This window comes from Dermochelys coriacea, chromosome 15 (genome assembly GCF_009764565.3).
Source record: "Dermochelys coriacea isolate rDerCor1 chromosome 15, rDerCor1.pri.v4, whole genome shotgun sequence".
Taxonomy (NCBI): domain Eukaryota; kingdom Metazoa; phylum Chordata; order Testudines; family Dermochelyidae; genus Dermochelys; species Dermochelys coriacea.
The window spans coordinates 15,835,398-15,849,386 of record NC_050082.1 but is presented as its reverse complement, the minus strand read 5'-3'; the positions used below and the strand labels follow the sequence as shown (position 1 = coordinate 15,849,386).

The following is a 13,989-nucleotide window of genomic DNA, read 5'->3' as shown; positions in this document are numbered from 1 at the left end:
TTACCGTGAAAGAGTGTACTCATTGTTCTATAAAATGTGTCTTTTTGAATACCACTGTCCCTTTTTTTTCCTCCACCAGCTGCATGTGTTTCAAGGATCACAGGATCTTCTCCTTCCCAGAGGCTAGCGAAGATTAGAAGGCGAAAAAAACCCACTCGCGATGAAATGTTCTCTGAGCTCATGCTGTCCTCCCACACTGACAGAGCACAGACGAATGCATGGAGGCAGACAACGTCAGAGTGCAGGAAAGCACAAAATGACCAGGAGGAGAGGTGGCAGGCTGAAGAGAGTAAGTGGCGGGCTGAAGCTGAAAGGTGGCGGCAGCATGATGAGAGGAGGCAGGATTCAATGCTGAGGCTGCTGGAGGATCAAACTAATATGCTCCAGCATATGGTTGAGCTGCAGGAAAGGCAGCAGGAGCACAGACCGTCGCTACAGCCCCTGTGTAACCAACCACCCTCCTCCCCAAGTTCCATAGCCTCCTCACCCAGACGCCCAAGAATGCTGTGGGGGGGCCTCCAGCCACTCCACCCCAGAGGATTGCCCAAGCAACAGAAGGCTGGCATTCAATAAGTTTTAAAGTTTTAAACTTTTAAAGTGCTGTGTGGCCTTGTCCTTCCCTCCTCCACCACCCCTCCTGGTGTTTCTCTTTTCCACCACCCCTCCTGGGCTACCTTGGTAGTTATCCCCCTATTTGTGTGATGAATTAATAAAGAATGCATGAATGTGAAGCAACAATGACTTTATTGCCTCTGCAAGCAGTGATCGAAGGGAGGAGGGGAGGGTGGTTAGCTTAGAGTGAACCAAGGGGCAGGGGTTTCATCAAGGAGAAACAAACAGAACTTTCACACCGTAGCCTGGCCAGTCATGAAACTGGTTTTCAAAGCTTCTCTGATGCGCACTGCGCCCTTCTGTGCTCTTCTAACCGCCCTGGCGTCTGGCTGTGCATAACCAGCAGCCAGGCGATTTGCCTCAACCGCCCACCCCACCATAAAAGTCTCCTCCTTATCTCACAGATATTGTGGAGCGCACAGCAAGCAGTTATAACAGTGAGAATATTGGTTTCGCTGAGGTCTAACCGAGTCAGTAAACTATGCCAGTGCGCTTTTAAACATCCAAATGCACGTTCTACCACCATTCTGCACTTACTCAACCTATAGTTGAACAGCTCCTGACTACTGTCCAGGCTGCCTGTGTATGGCTTCATGAGCCAGGGCATTAAGGGGTAGGCTAGGTCCCCAAGGATAACAATAGGCATTTCAACATCCCCAACAGTTATTTTCTGTTCTGGGAATAAAGTCCCTTCCTGCAGCTTTTGAAACAGACCAGAATTCCTAAAGATGCGAGCGTCATGTACCTTTCCCGGCCATCCCAAGTTGACGTTCGTGAAAGGTCCCTTGTGATCCACCAGTGCTTGCAGAACTATTGAAAAGTACCCCTTGCGGTTTATGTACTCGCTGGCTTGGTGCTCCAGTGCCAAGATAGGGATATGGGTTCTGTCTATGGCCCCACCACAGTTAGGGAATCCCATTGCAGCAAAGCCATCCACTATGACCTGCACATTTCCCAGGGTCACTACCCTTGATATCAGCAGATCTTTGATTGCATTGGCTCCTTGCATCACAGCAGCCCCCACAGTAGATTTGCCCACTCCAAATTGATTCCCGACTGACTGGTAGGTGTCTGGCATTGCAAGCTTCCACAGGGCTATTGCCACTCGCTTCCCAACTGCAAGGTCTGCTCTCATCTTGGTATTCTTGTGCCTCAGGGCAAGGGGAAAGCAAGTTACAAAGTTCCATGAAAGTGCCCTTACTCATGCAAAAGTTTCGCAGCCACTAGGAATCGTCCCAGACCTGCAACACTATGCGGTCCCACCAGCCTGTGCTTGTTTCCCGATCCCAGAATTGGCGTTCCACTGCATGTACCTGCCCCATTAGCACCATGATGCCCACCTTGCCAGGGCCCATGCTTTGAGAGAAGTCTGTGTCCATGTCTCATCACTCTCGTCACTGCGCTGATGTCACCTACTCACCCGGTTTTGCTTTGCCAGGTTCTGCTGCTGCATATACTACTGGATAATGCGTGTGGTGTTTAATGTGCTCCTAACTGCCAAAGTGATCTGAACGGGCTCCATTCTTGCCGTGGTATGGCATCTGCACAGAAAAAAGGCGTGGAACGATTGTCTGCTGTTGCTCTGACGGAAGGAGGGGCAACAAACGACATGGCTTACAGGGTTGGCTTACAAGGAATTAATACAACAAAGGGGGTGGCTTTGTGAGAAACAGAATGGCCCCCCTCAAGGATAGAACTCAAAACCTCAAGGATTGAACTCAAAACTGGGTTTAGCAGGCCATTGATTTCACGGAGGAAGGGAGGAGAAAATGAATACAAAACAAATCTGGTCTATTTCTTGTTTTGATCCACTTCATCTATCTTTATACATCTTGCTTGCAAGAGACTGTGCAGTACGACCGCTAGCCATCGTCATCTCCTAGGTGCTCGGCAGAAGATGGTGCAGTATGACTGCTGGCCATCATCTTCTGCTGGCTGCTGATTAAAAGACAGTGCACTGCTGGTAGGACTGAATCGCCATGAGAAAAAACTTAAAAGGGAAATGACCTGGCTGAGTCATTCCCATGTTTGCCCAGGCACGCCTGACCTCATCGAGGTCAATTAAAAGAGCACCCAGGACTACATCGACGACAGCTACCAGTCATACTGCACTGTCTGCTGCCAAAAGGCAATAAACTGCTGCTGTGTAGCAATGCAGTATCATGTCCGCCAGCACCCAGGAGACATACGGTGACGGTTAGCTGAGCGGGCTCCATGCTTGCCGTCGTATGGCATCTGCACAGGTAACTCAAGAAAAAAGGAGTAAAACAATTGTCTGCCCTTGCTTTCACGTAAGGAGGGAGGGAACAGGAGCCTGACGATATGTACCCAGAACTACCTGCGACAATGTTTTAGACCCATCAGGCACTGGGATTTCTACCCAGAATTCAAATGGGCGGTGGAGACTGTGGGAACTGTGGGATAGCTACCCACAGTGCAACGCTCCGGAAGTCGACGATTGCCTCGGTACTGTGGACACACTCTGCCGACTACATGCACTTAGAGCATTTGTGTGGGGACACACACAATCGATTGTATAAAAACGCTTTCTACAAAACTGACTTCTATAAATTCGACCTAATTTCATAGTGTAGACATACCCTAAGCCTAGTTACTAGTGGGCAATTGTTCACACTATGAATTCTGCTTCCTTTCCTCCCCACCATCCTCTATACATAGAGATGAACAATTTCATATGTTGGCAGTCTTTGCTTCAAGAGACGCCTAGGGCCAGGGTGTTGTGGATCTGGTTTGGAATACAGAGCCAGCTATGTAAAAGGAAGCAACACCCTGCCAAGGTTATTGTCTGTGTTAGGGATTTTTGCACCAAAGTAGCTACACTACTGCAAACGCCAAGGTAGACATGTTGCACCACTGTAGAACAGGGCTTGTATCAGGGCAACTTACCCTGGTGTGTAGCTACGCTAGTGCAAGAATCGCAAATGTAGACAAGAACCATGATGGTTCTCAGCTTCAATAACAGTCTCTCTCGTGTTCATGTGCATTGAAATACACCACAGTGCTCTCTGAAATCCATTTTGGATGCTCAAGGAACTTCATTAGCCAAATTCATATCTCTAAGTTGGATTTGGCTTAATATAGTCTTGATCGGATTAACACAGTACTATGGGTTCTGAAGGTCACAGAGATCAGCTGTATCTTTCTCTGTACCACATGGTACTAGCCCCTGCTGGAGACAGGATACTGGCATATACGGACCACGTGTTTGATACAGTGTCACAATTCCTTTGTTCCAATGGAGGAAAAGAGGAGCTATGCAGAGGAGTCATGGAGGAAGCAGGCAGAGTGAGGAGGAAGAAGCAAATTGCCTTCCAACAACTGTTTTGTGCCAGAGGAGGACTCAGTACTGCCCAAATCTGAACATGGGCTGGTGTGTGTGTTTTCTGAGATGACTGTTTTTAACCCTCACATACTGACCGGTCCTGTGTGCTTCCTCCCAGTCTAACTGTAAAAAGGGGTGTGCGTGCGGGCGTGTGATCCCCATGTGCCTGTCAAAGACTTTTAAGTTCTGGAGAAACTTCTTCTTTACCCTCTGCAGCATTGCACCTGTGATCTGTTGCTCCCTGAAGCAGCTGCAAAGGGAACAGACTCTTCGAAGTGTCTTTCTTGTGACTCTTTTCAATAAATTATGTTTTAAAAAGTAAAAAAACAAACCAACAACAACAAAAACCAGGCACCCTGCGAGTTGTGCTTATCTGCAATGTGATTGCTTGTGAGAGCTCTGCTAGCACTGAGGTAGCTAGAACTGAAATCTGTGTTTTTTTTTCCCATTTTGCGCTTGGAGGATGCCCAGGTCCAACTTGGCCCGCTCTCTAAGCTGGGCATCAGCAGCCCAGATGTGGAAACCACAAACCCAATTCATATGAACCTAAAGATTAAAAAAAAACCCCTCAAATAAGCTTATAAATAAAACCAGACTTTTGGCTGATTTGTTTCCATATTTGTCTATAATAGACCCTTCTCAATATGTTTGTTTTATGTGGTTTGGTGACCGACACAGGTATTTATATTTCCAATAAAAACTTAAATCAGAATAAAATGTACCAAACAAGCTTAAATTATTTGTGCAAAAGATGATTGCAACCACCTGACGCATGTAATTCCTTACATGAAATGTTTGTCCACTTTGAATAGAGATTTAACAGGCTCACCATTTGGTTAATGCTCAATTTATAAATGAAAAGGAAATTTCAGCCACAGTGTAGGCCTCCAGGATCAATCAGACTAGGGTGGATGAGTTTGTGGTTAAGGTACAGGGCTGGACCTCAGGAGACCTCGGTTTGATTCCCGACTTAGCCGCAGACTTTCTGTGTGATCTTGGGCAAGTCACTTATCCCAGTGGTTCTCAACCTGGGGTCCATCAACTCATCTAGATATTTGCCTAGTTTTACAACAGGCTACATAAAAAGCACTAGCAAAGTCAGTATAAATTAACATTTCATACAGACAATGACTTGTTTATACTGCTTTATATACTATACACTGAAATGTAAGCACAATATTTAGATGCCAATTCATTTACTTTATAAATATATATAGTAAAAATGAGAAAGTCAGCAATTTTTCAGTAATACCGTGCTGTGACACTCTTGTATTTTTATGTCTGATTTTGTAAGCAAGTAGTCTTTAAGTGAGGTGAATCTTGGGGGTACGCAAGACCAATCAGACTCCTGAAAGGGGCACAGTAGTCTGGAAAGGCTGAAAGCCATTGACTTTGCCTAACTTTTGTCTCAGATCCCTGTCTGTGACATGGGGATAATAATCCTCCCCTTCATTTGGGATGTTGCCGGGCTAAAAATCTATTAATGACTGTGAACCACTCAGATACTACAGGTTTCAGAGTAGCAGCCGTGTTAGTCTGTATTCGCAAAAAGAAAAGGAGTACTTGTGGCACCTTAGAGACTAACAAATTTATTAGAGCATAAGCTTTCGTGAGCTACAGCTCACTTCATCGGATGCATTTGGTGGAAAAAAAAAACAAAACATTTTTTTCCACCAAATGCATCCGATGAAGTGAGCTGTAGCTCACGAAAGCTTATGCTCTAATAAATTTGTTAGTCTCTAAGGTGCCACAAGTACTCCTTTTCAGATACTACAGTGATAAGAGCTATATATAAATACTTCTTGTTCATGACATTTATCTATTTCTTGCTTCCCTGACAGAATCCACCACCCTGTCAGAGGGATACATCTGAGGATCTCCATTCACTTATTTCGATGCCTTTCTCTGCCAAGTAACTGCACTAAAGATCCCAAATTCCAGCCAAAGAACAGTGCTCCACAGAGACCACCTGGGATCAGTGCTGCCAAATGACTTGAAGCAAGGAGGAGCATGGCATGCTGGGGCCTGCGTCTCCGAGGGCCTGTGCTCTGTATTGAAGGTGAGCTTGGCCACAGTCACCTCTATTTAAACACAGATTTGTGCGGGCTTTGGGCTCCCAGCAGGTTGCCATTGTGCCTTGTGATTGGGCAAAGGTAGGGCCTCCTGATCTATTTCAGTTTATTTCATCTCACATTTATGGTACAGTGCAGGGCAGGCCTGTTACGGAGTGAAATTGACCCTGTGTGTAGGGCTTGCACAAAGCCTATATTCCACACAAGGCCCTGTGAAGGCTTAAGTGAGACTCTGGCTCACAAACCTTAGGTGGGCTCTGTGAACAGCCGTGACTATCACCCCCAGTGTGTAAAACTAAGCACCTCATTAGGTAGACGGGGTGACCTTTTGTACTAGACTCACTCTAAGACAAAATACACTATGAACTCTCTTCTTCACGCTCAGAAAAATAACAAAGGAAAAACCTCCCATAGCTTTTGTTAGGATGTCAGCAGCAGAGGAAAGACACCAGAAGTTGTTCCATTCAAATGTCCAGTTTTTCTTTCCAATTGTTTCTCTGGGTTCCTTTTTAATTTTTTTTCCCCCTTCAGCTGTTTGAGCAATGAACTGTGCTTATGAGACAAGTTAAACATCTCTTCAGCTTCACAATGGCCCTGACATCTCATTGTTTGAAAGGCAATAGGGTCACTCAAAGTAAACTCTCCCTCGCTAAATAATGTTTTTCCACATGGAAATGTTGGAGGGCCACTATGTGCTGCCAGGTTAGAGAGGCCAGAAGATGCCTTCAGAATCCCCAGGTGCCTTTGTGTTTGTTTTTTTTTAATGTTCTATCACATGTAATTATTATGTCCAAAGCTTCCCTGTTTAAATATGCTCAACACGTCCAGTGCATTGCTCAATCTACCGTAGGAAAGAATTAAGGGATAAAGTCAATGCCATAGTAGATTAACCCTTTCTGCCTCTCAGAAAAGACTAAATATGAAATTCCAGAAGATTAGAAAAAAGCTAATGTTACACCAATATTTTAAAAGGGTAAACGAGATCAACTCCATTACCTTGTCAACCAAACTTGTAATCTCACACACAAAAGATATCCAGTTAATTTCACAGGATGTATTTTCCAACTTGATCTCTTTCTAGGGTGAGATTTAGGGTGATCAGATAGCAAGTGTAAAAAATTGGGACAGGAGGTGGGGGATAATAGGAGCCTATATAAGAAAAAGCCCCCAAAATCAGGACTGTCCCTATAAAATAGGGACATCTGGTCACCCTAGTGAGATAACAAGTTTCGTTGACAAAGGTAATGGAGTTGATGTAATACACTTTGATGTCTGTAAGGCTTTGACTCGGTACCACACAACATTTTGATAAACAAAATGGAATGACATAATATTAACAAAGCAGACATTAAATTCATTAAAAGCTGGATACTGGATAGGTGTCAAAATGTAACTGTAAACAGGGAATCATTTAATTGGTGTGTTTCTAGTGGGGTCCTTCAGGGATTGGTTTTTGGTCCTATGCTATTTAACATTTTTATCAATGATTGGGAAGAGAACATAGTACTGCTGATAATAATGGTTAAATGAAAATATATACATCTAAGAACAAAGAATGTAGGCCACACTTACAAGATAGAGGACTCTTTCCTGGGGAGCAGTGACTCTGAAAAAGATTGGGGGAATGGGGGTGGCGAATCAGCTGAATATGAGCTCCTAGTGCAACACTGTGGTCAAAAGGACGAATGCTATCCTTGGATGCATAAACTGGGGAATCTCAAGTAGGAGCAGAGGGGTTATTTTACCTCTTTATTTGGCACTGATTACATCGCTGCTGGAATAATGTGTCCAGTTCTGGTGTCCACAATTCAAGAAGGATGTTGATAAATTGGAGATGGAAGAGCCATGAGAATGATTAGAAAACATACCTTAGAGCAGGGGTTCCCAAACTTGGTTTGCGGCTTGTTCACAGTAAGCCCCTGACGGGCTGTGAGACGCTTTGTTTACCTGAGTGTCTGCAGGTACGGCCGCTTGCAGCTCCCAGTGGCCGCGGTTTGCCATTCCCGGCCAATGGGAGCTGTGGGAAGTGGCACAGGCCAGGTCACCGCTTCCCGCAGCTCCTATTGGCCGGGAACAGCAAACCGCAGCCACTGGGAGCTGCAAGCAGATACCTGCGGACGCTCAGGTAAACAAAGCATCTCACGGCCCGCCACAGACTTACTCTGAATAAGTTTGGGAACCCCTGCCTTAGCGTGATCGACTCAAGGAGCTCAATCTATTTAGTTTAACAAAGAAACGGTTAAGTGGTGACTTGGTTACAGTCTATAAATACCTATATGAGGAATAATTATTTTATAATGGGCTCTTCAATCTAGCAGAGAAAAGTATAATACAATCCAATGGCTGGAAGTCAAAGCTAGACAAATTCAGCCTGGAATTAAGGTGTAACTTTTCAACAGTGAGGGTAATTAACCATTGGAGCAATTTATCAAGGGATGGATTCTCCATCAGTGGCAATCTTTAAATTATGATTGGATGTTTTTCTAAAAGATCTGGTCTAGGGATTATTATGGTGAAGTTCTCTGGCTTGTGTTATACAAGAGGTCAGACTGGATGATCACAATGACCTCTTCTGGCCTTGGAATCTATTATATGATTTGGTTAAACTGCAACTGAATTAGCTCGTGTTCCCTGGCAGAACAGGGAACAATAATTCTCTCCACATTACTGGGTAAAATTCTGTGCCCTGTGTTATGCCGGGGGGGGGGCGGCGTCAAACTAAATGATTTAGCCTTAAAACCTATGAATCTTAAGATGTTGCTCCCTTCCCTATGGCCCACTCTACCTAAGGGCAGGAAATAAAAAATGTGCCCTATCCCCTGAAGGGCTGCCAAGCATGGAGTTTGGCAAACAGACACAATTTCAAGTATATGCTAGACTGCATTGCACAGAGTGTCCAAGTGCTGAGTGAGCGTCCAATGAGCCGTAACGAAATGCACGACTGAGTCAAAGGAAAACTGAAAATATTTCATAAAATCCATCTTTGCATCCCTTTTCTCTCTTGATATATGCCCCTTATTCATGGCTGCCCAGGCCTTGGCCCTGGTGTAAATATGTCAGTGCATCAATGAGATGGAACATGGTCACAGGAAAACAGATGACTGTTCCTAGATAAAATGCTGAGCTGGAACTGAGGCATTTACTGTAAATAAAGGTCAAGGCAAGTTTGTCTTCAGCCTCCAGAGTCTGTTAATCCAGCTCCTTTCATGACCACGTGTGTGTGTGCAAACATATTTACTTCCAGAATGCAGCATACTGATCATGTGACAATGCCCCATAGTATTGTAACAACAAGTTTGTAGTCACCTTGGACTTCATGGTGCTCTCTCTGCTGCACTCCATGACCATTCAGAAATTCACAGCGGTGGCAGGTGCAGAAGTTGAATTCTTGTGCTCCAAAACCCTAGCTTGATTTAAAGGCGAACCTCCATAAACTGGTAGCAGTATCGGGCCTGTGACACAGTTGAGCAGTCCTTGCTCATTTCAGTAGATGGCACTGGTACACAAATACTAGCCAATACATTTTGATATTACCAAGTGACTGTCTTTAGCAGATGTGGTCATTTCTTTGCTCTAGATAATAGTACAGTGGAGCAGTAGTTGTTCACTGTTCCATGTACTGTGTACGTTTGTCATTTTGGGAGTTTTTAGATTATACTTCATTAAAAATGATATATTTTAAATTAAACTTGTATCTATGAAAATCAGCCACCCGGCCTCTTGACTGGCTAGTACACTTGCCATTTGGCATTGTTCTAAATAGCCACCTGGAAGTAATTGGGAGGCGCAATTGCCTACAAACTAGAACTCTTTCAAGCAGGGGGTGCCTGGGTGGAATCTGGGCAGGGTTTATAATCCAAATCCCACTACCCATCACATTGCTGTACTGGTTCCTCTTGAGAAATTTGCTGAGTCATAAAACCAGTTCCTCTTCACAGACCCTGACTTAAAGCCCCTTACAGTTTCACTATAAATATTAACTTTTTTTAAACTGGCCCTTGCATGTCCTCAGTAATATATAGGATTGCAACAAAACATTAACATCTCCTATTCCTCCATCATAGGGAAATTCTACACTGCTGATTTCTGGATTTTTGCAATCTCTTCCCTCCACTGTTCCAATATCCTGTAAGTCAAAGATCCTTAATGGAGAATATTAAAAATGTAGGTCATGAGGAAGGTAATTATTTTTTTAGCTTAGTTAGTCTTATTCATATATGTGATCTCATTTCTCTGCAATCAAATTTTAATACTAATAAGGAATACATATTAAAAACATCTTCATAAATCCTCATCTGGTAGTCTGACATGGTCTAACCTTGAATGAAGTAACTCATATGCAGATAATATGGAACAGTGACATCTGAAATTATATATATGCAAGACTCAGAGATCTCCAACCTATACTCTTGTGATGACTGTAAACGCTTCATTTGAAACTGGACCTGTAGGTTACCTAGTTACAAGAAAACTGGTCTCTGCAAAAGAGAACTAGTCAGCTCAATAAGAGAAAGTAAACCAAAATGCAGATCTGCTTTTCCCAAAAGGTAGCTGCTGGATTTGTGTGATCATTAAATGTTCTAGAGATATCATCATCGACTAAAGGACTGACTGGCTGCTGAGCACCACAGTTCCTTTGAAAGTCAATGGAAGTCGTCCGTGCTTGACAGCTTTAAAAATTAGGCCCACGGGTCCTAAAAATAGCAAATATGCTTTCTCCAGATTAGATGAGGTGTTATTCTGATGAAATATCATAGCAGACTAGGCTGTAATACATCCTTTCACTTGCCCATAGTAGGTCCTGCATGTTCCAAATGGAAACTGGTAGAATATTGTTGCTAATATTGAACTTACCTATCTAATAATCATGGCATCCTGGTTCCCTGTTCTGTGCTCAGACCACAGCTCACATGCTTGGAAGAATCCACACTGAGAACTACTGTCATCATTCCAGTAATACAGAGAATCTGTGTAATCTTCAACCTGTTTTGTGGGGGGAGGTGACCCAGGGATCTCTTTTACCAATAGGCTTGTTCTTGAAGTAGTTCTTCGTGTTTACTGCTACATAGAACAGCCTACATTTTTGGATCTGACATCCCTCCTCTCCCCCCTGTGGAGGCCTGGCATAATGGCATTCTATCTTAATTTCTGTTATAAATCATTATTTCCTAATACCATCAAATTGTGGGAGTGGATAGATGATAGATTTGACCATAAATTGGTTCAATAGCAATAATTCCCCTCCTATTTTAAAGGATAATATCTTTGTTAATGGCTTTTTGGCAGCTTAATGGGTGCACATGGACTGGAGGCTTCTGTTTTCTCCTTAGAACCATGAGAGTCTGGGGAATTGCCAGGCTCAGCCCCTCTAGCATGAGAAAGGAATGACTTACATCAACCACCCCCAGTGATTTCCTGATGTTTGCTGGTGGAAAATGGCCCCATTTCACCCTGAAGGGCATTCATGAATACTCTTGAGTCTGATTTTATACTTGTAGCGCAGAAGCTGGTAGTGTCATCGCTATCCATGAGATCAGCTTCTCGTGGTGAGGGTTTTACTGTTCGCTCCAGCTACCACCCAAAGCAAATGCCACAGTTAACCCGCAGAAAGCCTGACATCAAACTCCTTAAATTTTGTTCTGCTAGAAACCAATTCAGTTATTAGCTGACATTGGCTGAAACAAAAGCCAAATGTTGATGAATGTCTTATCCAAAATGTAAACAGTTTGATTTTTCTTTCTTTGCGAGTCTGGGACCCACAGGGGTTTTATCTGATTTTGGCAATCTCATGCACATTTTGAGGCCCGAAGCATGTTTTTAATTGTTACATCACAAAACTTGCCAAAATAACAAAGTATACTGCTTAAAAACTCTCTCTTTATGAAACTTCTCTACAGTTTGACTAACACAATAATTGCTGGAACTGGATCATATTGCCTGGTGGCAAATGGAATTTTTTCATAATGATGCTGTCTGTCATTAACAACAGCATTTGTTCTTTTCTCTACAAGAGGATGACCAAAAATGTACAGTATCCTTTTTTTTATTACAGCTAACAGCCCTGGATAGGGTAATCCATTATAGGTGTAGCTATACCGAGCATAATTTATCCTGTCCAAAACAAAAATGTGTTTAATTGGGCTGTTAATCATTTTGTAATTCTAATAAAGTTGGAGCTGTATAGGTTTATATTTTGCTCTGAGACAGCGCTAATATTTCCCAGTATTTGTTGATATTGTTTTTTTCCAATAATAGTGTTTAATGGAAAAAATCCCCAAAATAAAATAATATGGTAACTCCATTCATTAGTAGAAGCCTTGACAGGCTGCAATTTACATGCCCTTCTCTTTTTATTTTTTTTTTAACCTCTGGACTACGCCAGGAACAATAACACACTACTCATCCTAACTAGGATCTCTGATTCTAGCAAGTACTGATCTTTTTGTTTGATTAAAGTTTCTTCTTTACTATTTTTATTAGATGACAGTGTTATGGAGACTGATTTTACCAAGAAAAAGACATCTAGTGATTACAAAACAAGGTTGGAAGTCAGGAGTTCTGGCTTTTATGCCCATCTTTCCTACCGACTATTTGTGAGATCTTGGGAAAATCACTTAATCTCTGTGCTTCTGTTTCCCCTTCTGTAAAGGGGGTATTAAGATATCTGCCTCACAAGGGTGCTGCAAAACTTGTTAAAGAGCTTTGAGATCCTTGGATAAAAGGTGCTATAAAAATGAAAAGCATTATGAGTTGATGGCCCCTATTACACCCTGTCTGAAATGAGGGAAGAAAGGAGCTTTCATGTTACATGATCCAAGTCATAAATGTGGAGATTATAATGGCATCAAAACTCCTCCCCACACTACAATTGAAACTGTGCTAGCAATAACGGCATTTTTCCAGTTGTAGTGGGGCAGAGCTAAAGGATTTGTAGCTACAGGGGAGTAGCCTAGCAAAAGGGCACTTTGATTTTCCTCTTTATCATTATTTATTATTTCTGCCACTGTAACATTCAGAGTGCTCAATTGGGATCAGGGCCCCATTTTGTTGTGCATGCATCTGGAATGTAAGTTTCACATAAATGAATCCTGATAATGTTAATATTTGAGAATTGACACAAATATGTTCAGACTCTCTTTCTATCTGGAAGAGATAAAATCTCATAAAATCCCTACCTGCCTTCAACTGAAGGCTCCATTCTAGATTCTGTATTTTGGACGAAACTCTACTTTTGTCGTTCAGAATGCCAGGTTCCCCTTCAATAATATGTAATTCTTTTAACCTTCATTATACCTCATGACTATGTGTTTAAAACAATAAGCACTGCTCCTGCAATTGGATCTGGATGTTGGCTTCAGTCGGATTTTGTGCGGCCCTGATTACAGAACTGAGACCATAGTGTGTACTGGCGGAAGAGGATCTGGAGTTGGTTCAGTTGGATCCTTGAACATTCCCAGAGTGTCCCTTTGCACAACTTAATGATTCCTGCTCCTCTCACCTGGGCAGACTTTGTGACTGTTAATTATCGCATTAAATAAAAATGAGAGCTTGCTATAACACCAACAGCCTGTGGTGGAGAAAATACGCTGCTACTTTGATACAGATCCCCTTTTAATGAGGACACAGTAGACCGGGAGGGCTGTTTTCCCAATATGTTAGTTGAAACCTACAATTCCTGGTTCACAGACATACCGTATTGACCCCACAGTTTTGAATGTTGGATCAAATGATTTTATTATTGTTGTTTGTTGTAGCTGTTTTTGCCACCTCATTCCCTTGATTTTACCACTTGTCTCTGTCAAATGAAAAGATGGGAAAAGGAGACATGAATTGGCTGGTGGGGTATAAATGAAACAGGTGTTATGTGTGAAGTATCTGCTTTCTAATTGCTGCTGTTGGAATTTGGGGTGGTGGGAGGGGAAAAGATGGCTACACTTAATTAATAAGGCAGGACTCACATAA

At 42.8% G+C, this 13,989-nt stretch overlaps 1 long non-coding RNA gene across 1 annotated transcript; it reads left to right on the top strand.

Annotated features, from left to right (window-relative positions):
• The first annotated feature begins 5,690 nt into the window (after nucleotides 1-5,690).
• LOC122456799 lies at nucleotides 5,691-13,954 on the top strand. Its single transcript, XR_006275872.1, has 3 exons — nucleotides 5,691-6,014; nucleotides 10,092-10,207; nucleotides 12,508-13,954. It is a non-coding gene; the product is annotated as an uncharacterized LOC122456799 (long non-coding RNA).
• The last annotated feature ends 35 nt before the right edge of the window (nucleotides 13,955-13,989 follow it).